General features: G+C 35.7%; 1 protein-coding gene across 4 annotated transcripts in view; it reads left to right on the forward strand.

Annotated features, from left to right (window-relative positions):
* The window catches only part of PBX3 (PBX homeobox 3), a 198,914-nt gene that overhangs the window by 169,302 nt on the left and 15,414 nt on the right, over nucleotides 1-14,198 (forward strand). The gene's annotated exons all lie outside the window — the stretch shown is intronic.

Consider the following 14,198-nt stretch of genomic DNA (forward strand, 5'->3'; position numbering starts at 1 on the left):
ACCTAGGACCTCATGCATACTAAGCAAGTGCTCTACCACTGAGCTACACCCTCCCTCCCTCCTAAAGTGGTCTCTAAATAAATACTCCTGTACTTCTGAAGTTCAAGATACCGAAGATCCCCTTCACATAGGCATGAAAGTTTCATGTCAGTATTTTAAGTCATTGTTATTTAAGAGAATATGGTCTGAGTTTAAGATGATTTCCAGCTCCTATTTTGGCATTACTTCCATGGAACCTCGCAAGTAATCTTAAATTTATAATTAAGATTTCATTTAAGAGTTATTGTCATTCTCTTATGATACAGTGGCACATCTTGATTCCTTTTGCTCAGTTTGAAATGGAATATAATTGATTTGGGCTGCCTGCTGTGAAGACATATACTATATAAAACGTTACTATCTGGGTTATGCAGTACTCACTGCCACCTGAAATACTAAAGAACAGTATAATATGCTGGGTCAGGCAGGGAAGATGAAATTAAGTATTCACTTTGAGTGGGTGTTTTCTAGTCGGAGCCTTCCCCTGAATATTACTAGTGCGAGGACTGGGTTTGTGCCGAACACCAGCTGATGATGCCAGTCTGGTTTTCCCACACTCATGACAGCTCTCTGACAGAATTCACATGTTTGCAGGTTCAGCTTAAATTAAGGTGTTTTGTGCTTCTCCTTTTCTTGCTTTGCTTTTTCACTTCTGTAACATACTCACCATTGGAGAGTAACACAGATTACATACGCTTTCGAAAATCAATATAATCCTAGTTTTTCCATCAATTGCACTAGCATCTTGTGTGTGATGTAAGACTTAATACATGTTTGTGTAATGAAAGAGAGAAGTTTCCTTCGACTGTTTTGAACTAGAGAGATTTTGTCTCTGCTTATAAAAAAGGCTAGGATCTCATTTACCAATAAAAACATAGTTAATTACTATATTAATTTTACTTGTTTTCTGTAGAAAAATAGCTTTGTTAGGTTTTGAAAATTTTTTACTAATTGCTTGAAGTAGAAATAATATAAACATAGATCTATTACCCTGTCTAAAAAGCAGACTTTCTGACCTCATTTCACCCAAGTCAGCCTTTCAAATGGAGAATTTCAGCAATCAGTATAAGCATCAGGGTAAATTGTGACAGTTTCCTCCCCTTTTTACCTTTTTCCTGCTTAAAAAAGTTACTTTCCCTTCAACAATTCCTTTCCCCACATTTCTGATGTGAAAACAATGCTATCATTTTAACTATTAAAGACATCAGTTGCTATTATTTTAAATTAGTATTCTTTCATTTAAGTTGTGTAGAAGTGAGAGAAGAGAATATTCCAGACCTGACAGAATGACTACTTTCTAAAGAGAAAAAATAGTGTTTAAAATATACATCATACTAGGTACAATTAAATTTAGACTCCAGAAGTTGTTTATATACAAAGCTAACTTTAGGATATGGAAACCCATTGAAAACAGGCAACTGTAGCAATACTATTTTTGCTAGATTTAAAGTATATGAAATTGATTTATTCTTTATTTCTTGAAATACTTAAAAACTGCTCTAAATACTTTATAATTAGGATTAGGTAAGGTATTTTCATAAGAAAATGTAAGGAGATGTCTGTAGTACTTTGAGAATAAGAAAGAATTTCTTTAAAGGGACATAAAATGTGTAAACAACAAAGGAAAAGGTTGATAAATTCAGTGTTAGGATGTTTATCAAAGTACTTAATAAAGACTGTGAAACATCAACATGATACAACCATTTTAGTAAAGATTGGATCAGGCAAGAATTATCAATAGATATTAAATCTAGGAGGAAATTTTTGTGAAGAGCTTGTCTTAAAATGTCTCTCCATAGGCCCTTTATTAGTTACAGGGGATGTTTTTTCGTTTTTTTGTGGTTTTTTTAGGCAATTATAGAGTGGAGAAATGGAATAAAACCTTGACTGGGTGATTAGAGTCAACATCATCAAAGAGGGACAAATGGACGTTGTGTGTAGTATTTCATTCCAGAATGTAACCTGAATCTAATCACTAGAAAACATCAGACAAACCCAAAATGAGGAATGTTCTATTAGGGGGAAAAAGTGGGAAGGGAGTAGTGTTCTTTAAAAATGTCCAAAAAAGGCCATGGAAATGTTCTAGATTAAAGGAGGCTAAAGAGACATGACATGTAAATGCAATGCTTGACTCTCGAGTGGATCCTGTACTAGAAGGGAAAACACCATAGAGGAGTTACTGGCTTAAATTTACTAAAGTAGACTGTAATTTGTAATTGTACTATGTGTACTGCATAACTGTGCTATATACGAGAATATCTCTAGTCTTAGGAAATACACACTGGCTTACTTAGGTAGGGGTAAAGAGCCATGATGTATATGATTTACCCTCAAATGGTTCAGGGGAAGAAAGTGTTCATATATATTATATATATTTTTATGTGTGCGTATGTATGTATATAAATACACATATGTACAAACATATACACACAGAGAGTGAGAGTATGCATGCTTGAGTGCATAAAAATGATAAAACAAATGGGGCAAAATGTTGATAAGAGGCGAATCTGGGTAAAGGGCATACATAGATTTTCTTTATACTTTTTTTTATTCCTGCAACTTTTTTTACAAGTTTGAAATTATTTCAAATAAAAATCTTTTTTAAAATGTGAAGACAGCCCACAAACTGTAAGAAGATATTTGTAAGTATATAAGCAAGAGAATTAAAATTCAAAATATATAGGGAACTCCTATAAATTAATAAGGAAAAGAGTGGAAAAATAGGCAAAAAACACAAACATGGATTTCATAGCAGAAGAAATTTAAATGGTCAATTATATGAAAAGATCCTTTTACTTATTAGTTATCAGGAAAATGTAATTTACAAACTGTACTAAAATAACATTTACATTTACTGTATAGGCAAAAAATCCTAAGGCTGACCATATCAAGTCTGCACATTGTTAGTAAGAATATACGGCAGCAGGAACCCTTAAATATTGTTGGTAGAAATGTAAATTGGTACAGCCACATTGTAAAACTTTTGGCATTGTCTCATACATTTGAACATACACATACTCTTTGATCCATAATTTCACCTCTAGATGAAATTGCCCTAGAAAACCTCTTGTCTGTGTATATCAGGAGATGTGTGTAAGAGCATTCACAGTAACATTGTTTGAAATGGCAAAAAAAATTGAAATAAGCTGGTTGTCCATTGGCTGGGGAAGTGGATAAATCCACTGTGGTATAATAACACAATGGATTACTGTATAACAGCGAAAAAAGAAGGATCTAAGCTAAGACACATCAATTTGAGTGAACCCTAGAAACATAACACTAGGTAAAAATTGCGAATTGTAGAATATGTATAATATCAATTTTATGAAGTTCAAAACCAAGCAAACAGCATATTGTTTAGGGGAGATATATATATATATATATAAAGAAAATAAAAGGAATTATGAAAAATTCAGTTAATTAGAATGTAATTAGGAAGGGGTTTCAAGGAGTTTCAGTAGTATTGTTGGTAGTATATTTATTAAGTTGACTGGTAGATTTACAGAGGTTAATTTAATTTCTATGCATTATAAACCTACATAAGCCTATAAAGTCTGACATGAATGATTAAGTCTAAATAACAGAATTTTTAAACAACATTTTCATTCATTAACAAAAATTTATTGTAATACCTATTATGTGTCAGATGCTGTGCTGGGGTAAAAGAGACATCTGTGAACTTAACAGGCAAAACCCCTTCCCTACCTGCCAGAATTGTGTACATATGTTCAGTAAGAGATATGTGTAAGAATATTCTTAGCAACAGTATTCATAATAGCCAAACTAGAAACAGTGAAAAGATCTATCAGTAGGAAACTAGGTAAATAAAAGTGGTGTATTTGGAGTATTATATAGCAATAAGAATGAATGAACTAGAGTATGTGTAACTATATAATGCTAAGTGAAAGAATTCTGGCACTTAGTGCATGATTTTATTCATTACGAAGTTCAAAAATAGGCAAAATTAATCATAGTGTTAGAAATTAGGATAATGGTTACCCTTGAGAGAATAGTGATTGGAAAGGGGAATGTTTCTCAGTCTATGTGATGGTTTCATGAGTGTGTACACTTTATGGAAATTATTTATCAAGCACTGTACTTATGATGTGTGCCCCTTTTATATATGTTTGTGTGTATATATATATATATTTTTTTCCCCCCACTGGGCTAGAAAGTCTACTTACACAACAACAAATCTGCCCTTATGGAGCTTAGATTTTCCTGAGAGGATACAAACAGATAAAATAGGTTAATGAAATGATAATATAGGAAGTGATAGGTGTTTCAGAGAGAAGTAAAGGAGGGAAGGAGGACAGGGAGGTAAAGGTTGTCATTTTTAACTTAGGGTAGTAAAGAAAGCCCCTCCTGAAAAATACATCTTTTGGTAAAAATCAGAGATGAATGACCAAGCCATGTGGCTAGTTGGTGAAGAACATTCCAGGCAGAGGAAACAGTGAAGTCCAAATGGTACAGGGACCTTAGAGACCATGGTAATAACTTGGCCTTTTACTCTGAGTGACATGGGAAACTGAGGACTGACATGATCTGACTTAAGTTTAACAGGATCACCATGGCAACTGTACTGACAATAGACCATGGGAGAGAAGAGGAAGCAGAGACACCAGTTATGATAGTTATGATACCACTGCAATAATCCAGGCAGAGGATGATGGTGGATTGGACCAGGATGTTAGTAGTAGTGGCCATGAGAGGTGGCTGCATTCCAGATAATTGTGAAGGTACAGCTGAGAGTCTACTGATAGATTAGACGTAGGATGACTCTTAACATTTTTGTCCAGAGCAGTGGAAGTATAGAGTTGTCATTAAGTGTATTGGGGAAGGATTTGGGAGGAACAGGTGTTAGGGAGGAAGATCAGGAGTTTGGTTTTGGACATATTAAGTTAGTATATACTATGGTTTTTTTAGGTTCACTATGCAATATATAAGGAGGAACAGGTAAGTGAAAATTTTATAATTTATTTCAGTCATATTAATTTGTGCTAATATATCATAAATATAAATATCCTTAACATAGAATTATAAACTGAACTCAGAATTTGAAATCTCCAATTTCTTAAGGTTTAGTGTGATTTAGTAAGTTGGAGTTCCCCTTTTACATAATACCCTGAAAATTCACCAAAAAAAGCATTATTCCAAATGTCATAAGCACTGAGAATCATACTTAAATTGTCACATATTCTTAATCAGTGGGGCAGATATTAATATGCTTTTACTTTTTGGAATAGAGCTAACTTGCATTGATTATTCAAGTTAACAAGTCACAAAAAACTCCATTGTTCTCTTGAATTTAAATAACTCTGGCCCTACTTTCTCTGCTAGATGTTTTTAGAATGAGAAATGTTAACTTATTCTTCATAGCTACTGTAATTGAAGTGTACCGTAAAGAAAAGATGGATTTTCTTTTTTAGCAAATGAGAACCTGAAATGACAATTGGCAGCATTAAGATTCATTCATTCATTCATTCATACATTCATCCAACTAACATAGCTTAGAGCTTTTAAAGTGGTGCATAACACCCACTTTTATAACAGTCTAGTGTGGAAAAAATTATCTAACCCTTACAGATGAGGAGACTGATATTCAGGGAAGTTAAGTCATTTGACAAGAGTCATGGTCTTCGTGAGTGGGAGAGAGCTGGGGGTTCTTACATAGAGGTTCTTGATAAAAAGGAAGAAAATGGATTTTTACTTTTTTCCTGCAAGAGGCAGTGTGATTCCTCAATCCCTGGGGCTCTGTCTCAGAGTCCTGGTTTGTGAGGCACAGGCTGGGCTTCTGTCACTAGGGCTGCATCATTTCCCCCTAAGCTGCTTTAGAGACTCCAGCCTAGTTAGTAGTCTGAGGTCTCCTTACTCATTAAACTACTTATTCCAAAGCAGTGAATATTCAGTAAGCTAATTAAAATTTGTAAGTAAGATTTCCTTATTAAAAAAATCTATTAAAATAAGGAGAAGCCTGTTAAAATAATAATTAGAGCAGGAAAAAAAGATGACTGTCAAATTACGGTATCTTTTTTAGCTATCCATAAAAGCCTTTTCAGTTACTCTGGCAGTAGACAGAAGGCAGAAGTGGATTTCTACTATAAGTATGCAATTGGCGAATTGGAGACAAGTTGAAGGAAAATGGCAGCTATTTTGCTAAAGTGGTTCTTTCACACTGTCTTAAAAGAAGGCTGCAGACCCTCTGTTCTATAAAGTCTCTGTGTGTCCTAGTGGAGATGGGACGCCATTAAACAGTGTGCAAAGAACAAAGGAGCAGGTTGTAAAAAGATGAGAGCTTTGAGGATGTTGTAACACCAAGTACGGATGGGACATATCTGCAAGATTTAAAGGAAACAGAGCAAGCCTCTGAGTTTTTGTTGTCGTTCTCTACAAACCATCAGCACCATGATTAGCATGGTGCCCAAAGCTTGCTCCAGGGATGTCAGGTATTATATTTATTTTAGGGAATCTTTTCTGAGGGAATCTCTAATACTCCTTTGATGTGACACCCAAGTAAGCATAGAAAGACCATTTCTGGCTTAGATGTAGTGTTTTTTGAGTTTTCCTATACCAAGAAGCTATAATCAGAATGGTCCCTCCGGTTTTTGTCCACTTCACCTCCTTGTCTCTTCCCCTTTGAGTATTCCTGTCAGCCTCTCCTAGTGCCTGACTCTCAGCATTGCATCTCACCTTTCCATTGCTTCGCTTCTGCAGTCAGACCAATAGGCCAATATATCAGTCAGGGTCCCAGCAGAAAACAGATGGCACACTCAGATTAGAATAATTTGAAGAGTTTAATAAAGTAACTGTTTACAGAAGTGTGGGCAGAGTGTAGGGAAAGCACAAAGAATAATGCTAGTACTGCTTGATTCTGTTACTACCCTTTGGCCTGAAGAGATAAAGGAAGGTTACCAGAACCCAGTCAAGATGTAGAAACTGTGTGGAGAAGGCCAGTAACTGAGACCTTAAGTAAAGGCAATATTACAGGGAGGGAGTCAGGGGAACGAATACTCCGACCTCACTTTCCTCCCTTCTTCTCATCTCCCATGTCCTTTGGCCAGAAGCCTGAGCTTATATAAGTCAGCCTCTTGGGGCCTAGAGCAAGGTGAGAGTAAATAGGGAGGGGTGGACAGTGAAAATCCAGTGTAGCCTGAAGGGCCAAGACACCAGATCAGAACTGGCTCCGAGTTCAAGCCTCCTGGCTTCTCACTAACATCGGCTTTGTGCTTTCCCGCCTGGGAGATCTGGCATTTTCCAGAGATGCTCTTGGGCTTCCTTTGTCCTTGCCTTCTGGCTTCTCTTCTCCTTTCTTCTGTCAGCTATATGGAGAGCATATTACTTTTCTAAAACAGGTATAGATTTTTGAGAGTAGAAGCTACATACAGTATAAATAAGTTAGTTTGATACAGCCAAATGTACTCACCAGGATTTTGGGCTCTTTTCCTAGTTCATGCAACAAGAACTGAGTGCCTACCATGACCAGGCACTGCATTTAGTACTGTCACAAGCAAAGGTGAATGCAATCATGTTCTTCTCCCTTAGTAATGTGAAATTTCTTGGAAGAGCCAGATAGATGTGTGGCTACAGGATACAGATGTTACCCTGGGGGACTGCACTGGTACATACGGCCGCCATTTTAGCATATAGTACAAGGAGGGGTTTACTTTTCTACTGAGAGGATTAGAAAAGTACCCCCAAATTACTAGCTCTGTGACCTTGTGAGGTTATTTAACCTCACTGTGACTCATTTCCTTGTATGTATTATTTGAATAAAAATAACCAGTACTTCATAAGATTATGGGCATTTCAGTGAGAAGATATGTAAAGCACCTACAAGAGTGCCTATCAAAGAGTAAGGAAAAATATGATGATAGTTATTATTATGCTGTTTCTTCTGCCTGGAATAGTCTAACCCTGTACCCCCTACACACATGTATAAACATTTTACTAGTTGCTGCTCTTTCAAAGCTCACTTCAAATATCAGTTCTTAAAGAAAGCTTTCCTTGAACTTCCAGTTTATATTCTCCATTATATAGTCTCATAGTTTCTTCTACTTTTCCTTAACACTTACCACAGTCATAACTAAATAATGGATTGTTTAATGTTGTTTCCCTGATAGGTGGTGAGTTCCATTTTGATTGAGACTGTGGTCTTATTCAGCACTATATTCTTAATGCCTAGCAGAATATCCAGCACATCAACACTCAATTAGTATTTGTTGAAGAAATGATTTAGGAAGTCAAGCTGGAGCCCAATTGGGGAAGGTCTGCAATTAGATGTGAGATGTTTGAGGTTGTCAGACATCAGTTATGAAGTTGAGCAGTTTAGTTTTGCATTAGTTAATTAATTTATTCAATAATATTCATTCAGTGAGTTATTTCTGGTCACTGTGCTGCATATAACAGTGAATACAATAGAGATTCTGTCCTTGTGGAGCTTACATTCTAATGAGGAGAGGATAATTAACTAAGATATATATACACACACAGATAAAAATAATACATAGTTATATGTATCATATATCTTATATTTTAATTATAAACAATAACATCTAATTATATATATTATGCCATATAGTAATAAGTGCTATGAAATAGAATAAAGATAATACAGATTTCTAGGTTGGGGTGGTGTGATCAGATTTATGAAAGATAAATCTAGCACCAGTGTGTAAGGTCTATTAGAAGGGGAAAACACTAGAATGAGAGTGACTACATGGGAGATTAGTGGCGTAAGTTAGGAAAGAGGTGGTGAGGATTCAAATTAAGCCACTGAAAGTGGAAAACAGAGATAGATTTTAAAAGTATTTTGGAGGTAGAACTGATGTTTTACAGATTGGGTTAACAGTTAGATATGGATATGAGAAAGGAAGAAGGACAGAGTGACAGAGGATAGTGAAGGTTTTTAGCCTAGATAATTGAAGATGGTGATATTACTAGCTGATGCAGGAAACACATGAGGAAATGCTGATTTGATAGAGGGGAGATTAAAGATTTATGATAGTTATGCCAGATTTGCATTGCCATCCTTTCCCAGTTGGGAAATGTTCAGTTTGGAAATATAACATGAACTACACCCTAGTAGCAGGGTGCATTTGGAAGTGCATAGACCCTCACAGAGACTATAAGTCTGCTTCAGAATACCTTAGTCCTTGAATTGGATTGCTAGTACTTATAGGTGCCTGGACAAAGCAAATATAATGTGTGTGTGTGTGTGTGTGTGTGTGGGAAGAAAGATAGCATCATTCTAGGCTTCAAGTTATTTCTATAAACAAAGTGAATACATATAAACAAAGCAAAACATTGAGGACACAATTGGGAAAAAAAAAAGATGAACAAGACATAACAACATATCCTGAAACCAGCAGAAAAACAGACAATAGGAACAGATCCATAGAACTATAGAAAAGAAAAGGATTTGGTATAGACTGTAAAATAACTATGGTTTATGTATCCAAGGAAATAAAAAGCAAAATGGAGAATTTTGTCAGAGAGCCAGAAACCATGAAAAAGTTCATATGGAAGTTTTAGAACCAAAAGTTCAGTAACCAAAGTTAAGAATTCAGTGTTTGGATTTAAAAGCAGGTTAAACATAACTGAAGGGAGAATTAGTGAACTGGAAGATGGGTTGTAAGAAAATAACCATCTGAAGAATGGAGAGACAGTAGGATAGAAAATCAGGAGACAGAGTAGGGGACTTTGAGAATACAGTAAGAAGTCTAAAATAAATGTTATTGTAGTCCCAGAAGCAAACCTAATAGTAGGTCAGAAGCAATATTTGAAATGTAAAGGCTGATAACTTTCCAAAACTGATGAAAGATTCTAAGTGTTATATTTACAAAAAACTGTAGTCCCAAAAGAGGATGAATAAATAGGGAATCCACACTGAACACAGTCAAAAGCAACTAAAGGGAAAAATAATATTGGCTTCAAAGGAGTAGTAATGAGGCCGACCACTGAATTCTTAATGAAAACAATAAAACCATAATACAATAGAATGATCTCTTTAAAGAAATGAAGTAAATTCATTGTCAACCTAGAATTCTGTATTGTCAAAAATGATCTTTGATAGTGGAGGTGAAATGAAGACATTTTCAAGAAAAAAAAATTGAGAGAATTTGTCTCATTTTCTCTCTAAAGGGAATAGAAAAAATGCTCTGCAGGCAGACTAAAAAGATTCCAGATAGAAGGTGGGTGATGCAGGAAGGAGTGGAAAAGCACAGAAAAGGGTAAATGTGTCTGTGAGTGACTATTGATTGTTTAGAATAATAATAATAATAATAATGTCCTATTTTGTTATAATATGTATAGAATTACAATACACAACAATTATACCTTTTAAATTATGAGAGGAGGGTAAATATTCTAATGCTCTTGCATTTTCTGCAAAAGATAGTAGAAGTACCAATTAATGCTAGACTTTGACAGTCAAGAATGTATAATCTCTAGAATAATCCCTTAAAGAAAACTGAAAGAGTGTATAACTTCTAAACTAATAAAGGAGGAAATATGGAATGATTTTTGAAAATAGCAATCTAAAAAGGAGAGGAAAAAAAGAACTTAGTAAGTGGGACAAATAGGAAGCACTTAGTAAGATGATAGGTTTAAACCCAAACATATCAATAACTACATTAAATGTAAATGAACTAAATACTCTAACAGGCAAATATTGTCAAATAAGATACAAAAATGAAACCCAATTTCTTGTGTTCTCTAATAGACATATCTAAAACATAAGGACACAGAAAGAATGAACATAACAGTATGGGAAAAAATACAACATGCAAATAATAACCAAAAGTAAGTTGGTGTTTCTCTATTAATATCAGATAAAGAATACTTCAAGGCCAAACATTTTGCTACAATAAAGAGAGACACTAAATATTAATGACACAGCAGTTCTATATTTGTATGTACTTAATAGCAGGAGCTCAAAAAACATAAAAAAACCCTTACAAAATTTAAAAGAAAAATAGATAAATCTAAAATCACTATAGGAGATTTTCACACCTTTCTATAACAGAAGAAAACACATACATATATGCATACATGTGCACGCGCGCACACACACACACACACACACACACACACACACACATAACAGAAAGTCAATAAGGACATACAGCAGTGCTTCTCAAACTTTAGCATGCATAAGAATGATCTGGAGTGCTTGTTGGAATACAGATTCTGAAATCTATTCTCAAAGGTTCTACACTGGGGCCTGACAATTTGAAGCTCCCAGATAATGCTGACGCTAATGGTTCTGGAACCACACTGAGTAGCACAGACATAAAGGATTTAAACACCATGATTAGCAAATGACCTAATAGACATATATATAGATACTGCACCCAGCAACTGAGTACATGTTCTTTTTAAGTACTTGCAGAACATTTTGAAAGTTTAACTATATTCTGGGCCATAAAGTACCTCTCAGTAAATTTTAAATAATTTAATACATAGAGTTTGTTTTCTGAGTACAGCGGAATTAAACTAAAAACCAGTAACAAAAAGATAAGTAGAAATCCCCATATGTTTGAAAATAATGCAGATATTTGTTAATAACTCATGGATTAATGAAGCCACTTTGGAAATTAGAAAATATTGTAACTGAATGATAATGAAAATACACGTATCAAAATTCATGGGGTACAGCTAAAGCCACGCTTAAAAGGAGATTTATAGCTTTAAACATTTGTGTGTGTGTGTGTGTGTGTGTGTGTGTGCGCGTGCACGCGCGCCTTATATATACATATAGTAAGAGAGAAGGCTGGAAATCAATGAGTTCAGGGTCCATCTCAATGTATTAAAGGACAGTAAATTAAACCCCCCAAAATGGAAGGGAGGAAATAATAAAAAGTAGAGTAATTAATGAAATTTTAAAAAAAACAATAGAATGTAACAAAACCAAAGCTGTTTCTATCAAAATCTCCCTTCTATCTCAGACTCTTGGTCTCAATCCCCAAAGGTGATTCACAATGTCTTATATATTCTTTGTAAAATATTTCTTAATATACCTATTCATTTCAAATACTCCTTCTGAACCATACTATGTACACTACCTCTTCTTCCTTTCTTCCTTCTTTCCTTTTTTCCTCCCTTTTTCTTTGTGCCTCAGTTTTCTCATCCATAATTAAGGGGAAATACTAGAACCCACCTCACTGGATTGTAATGAGGATTTATTGAGTTAATATGTGTAGAGTACTGAGAATTGTGCTTGGCATTTAAGACGCCCTATAGACAAGTTACAGCTGTTGTTACAAGAAGACATGTGGTCATGGACAAAGAGGGTGAGGGTAAGATTGAATTTGGGAGGTTGGAGGTGATGGAAAGAGTGAGGGACCGTTTTGGGAAAACACAGTGCCTGCTGGGTACTCTAAATGTGTGTGAAATGAACGCTCTGGCCAGAGATGAGTCAAAAGGCAGAGCCAGCCTGGACGTGTGACTTGCCCTAGTGAAGACTGGAGCCCCGGAGTGGAAGTGAGTAAAAGAACTAATTGAATTACACCCACTGAGACCTTGTCAGGTGACTGGGTCAAAAAATCAAGGGAGAGAAGTTTTCAAATGCTAGTATAAATAGTTTTTTTTTCTCCCTCTTGACTTCCTGAAGTTAGAAATTTAGACCATTGCCCTGCAGGTAGACCAGCTTCTTTACCAAAACTAACTTTTGTTACTTGTGTTCCACGGAGGCAGTGGTACTTTCGTTTCGTATCACTTATTTTGAGAAATTGAGGTATTAACTCCAGATGACTGACTGTACATTCAGTGTAGGAAGGTAGAGAAACAGTCTCCACTCTACCACTGTTAAGTAGCAATGTGACATTGAACAAATTATTTAACCTGAATTTCCCATTTGGGGGCTTGTAAAATTAGGATAATGATAATTTCTTCAGAGATTTGAGGCATAAAAGAGATCATACATGTAGCCTTCCTAGTACAGGGCCTGGAATATCATGAGTGCTCAATAGATGCTAATTTGTCATGCACTCCATCAGTTTTCTTGCTGAGTGTGTTGTATATGCAGAGCCTTGTAAAGTTTCCAGAAGAAAGAGGGAACAGATGCTCTGAGCACCTGCAAACAAGTGTGCTAGAAGCCCCCTGTCCCTGGGTTTTCACAACCTCCATAAAGATGAGGCACAGATCAGGATGGTGAGTGGGGTTGTGTCTATTCTCAGTCTCTGAGTAGACCTGGGTGTAGTCTTTACTGTAAAAATGCATGTGATTCATTTTTAGTGAGAACTGATTATGCATATTGGAAGGGTAGGATACCTTCTGAGGATAGGAACTCCTATTTTAAATAAATTCAGTGTAATTTTCTAGATTATTCTTTAAAAAGAAAGGGAAACTGGGGTGTGTATTTGGTAGGGAATGGTATCGAATAAATAAGGGTTCCCATGAAACAAAAGGCTTGTCTATAGGATTTCTTTACGTAAGACACTGACTATGATGTATTCAGTTACAGGAATTAGATTTTTTTAACAGCAACATTATTTATAATTGCCAAGATATGGAAGCATCCTAAGTGCATATCAATAGTTGAATAGGTCATGAAGATGCAGCATACATGTATGTAATGGAATACAACTCACCTGCAAGAAAGAGGGATACTTTGCCATTTGCGGCCCTTCATTCACTTTTTTATTCACTTCAAAAACCAGAATTTTATAACCGGCATAAACATTTTATAGGAATTAGATATACAGGAAGCTTATTTGAACAGAAAATCTGGCCCATTGCTGTTTAAAGAGTGCTCTTGAGTTTTAATTCTGGGATGTTGGTGTGTTGCCTTGGGAGATGGCTCCACCTTTCAGTGCAGCTGCTGGGAGGCAGTTTCACAGTTGTGATGTCGGTGTTTCGGAATCTGTCAAAGACACTTTCCACGAAGGCTGAGGAATCTATATTCAGTTGTACACCCAGCACATTTTTTTTAAATGAGAGAAGTAATTTTAAAGAAAAGAAATCTTTAACTGAAAACATTGTCTGAGGTAATTTAGAACCACCCCTCAGCACGTGTTTTAGGGAGATGAACGGTGTCATCTGTTCTGTATGTGCTGTGGCCGCGAGGCTGACGTTTTATATACTTTTGCAGATGAGGCTCTTTGTGAATGTCACGAGCAGTTATCAGTCTATCATGCACAGAGTGGAAAGGGCAAAGCCAA

Source organism: Vicugna pacos, chromosome 4 (genome assembly GCF_048564905.1).
Source record: "Vicugna pacos chromosome 4, VicPac4, whole genome shotgun sequence".
NCBI lineage: Eukaryota > Metazoa > Chordata > Mammalia > Artiodactyla > Camelidae > Vicugna > Vicugna pacos.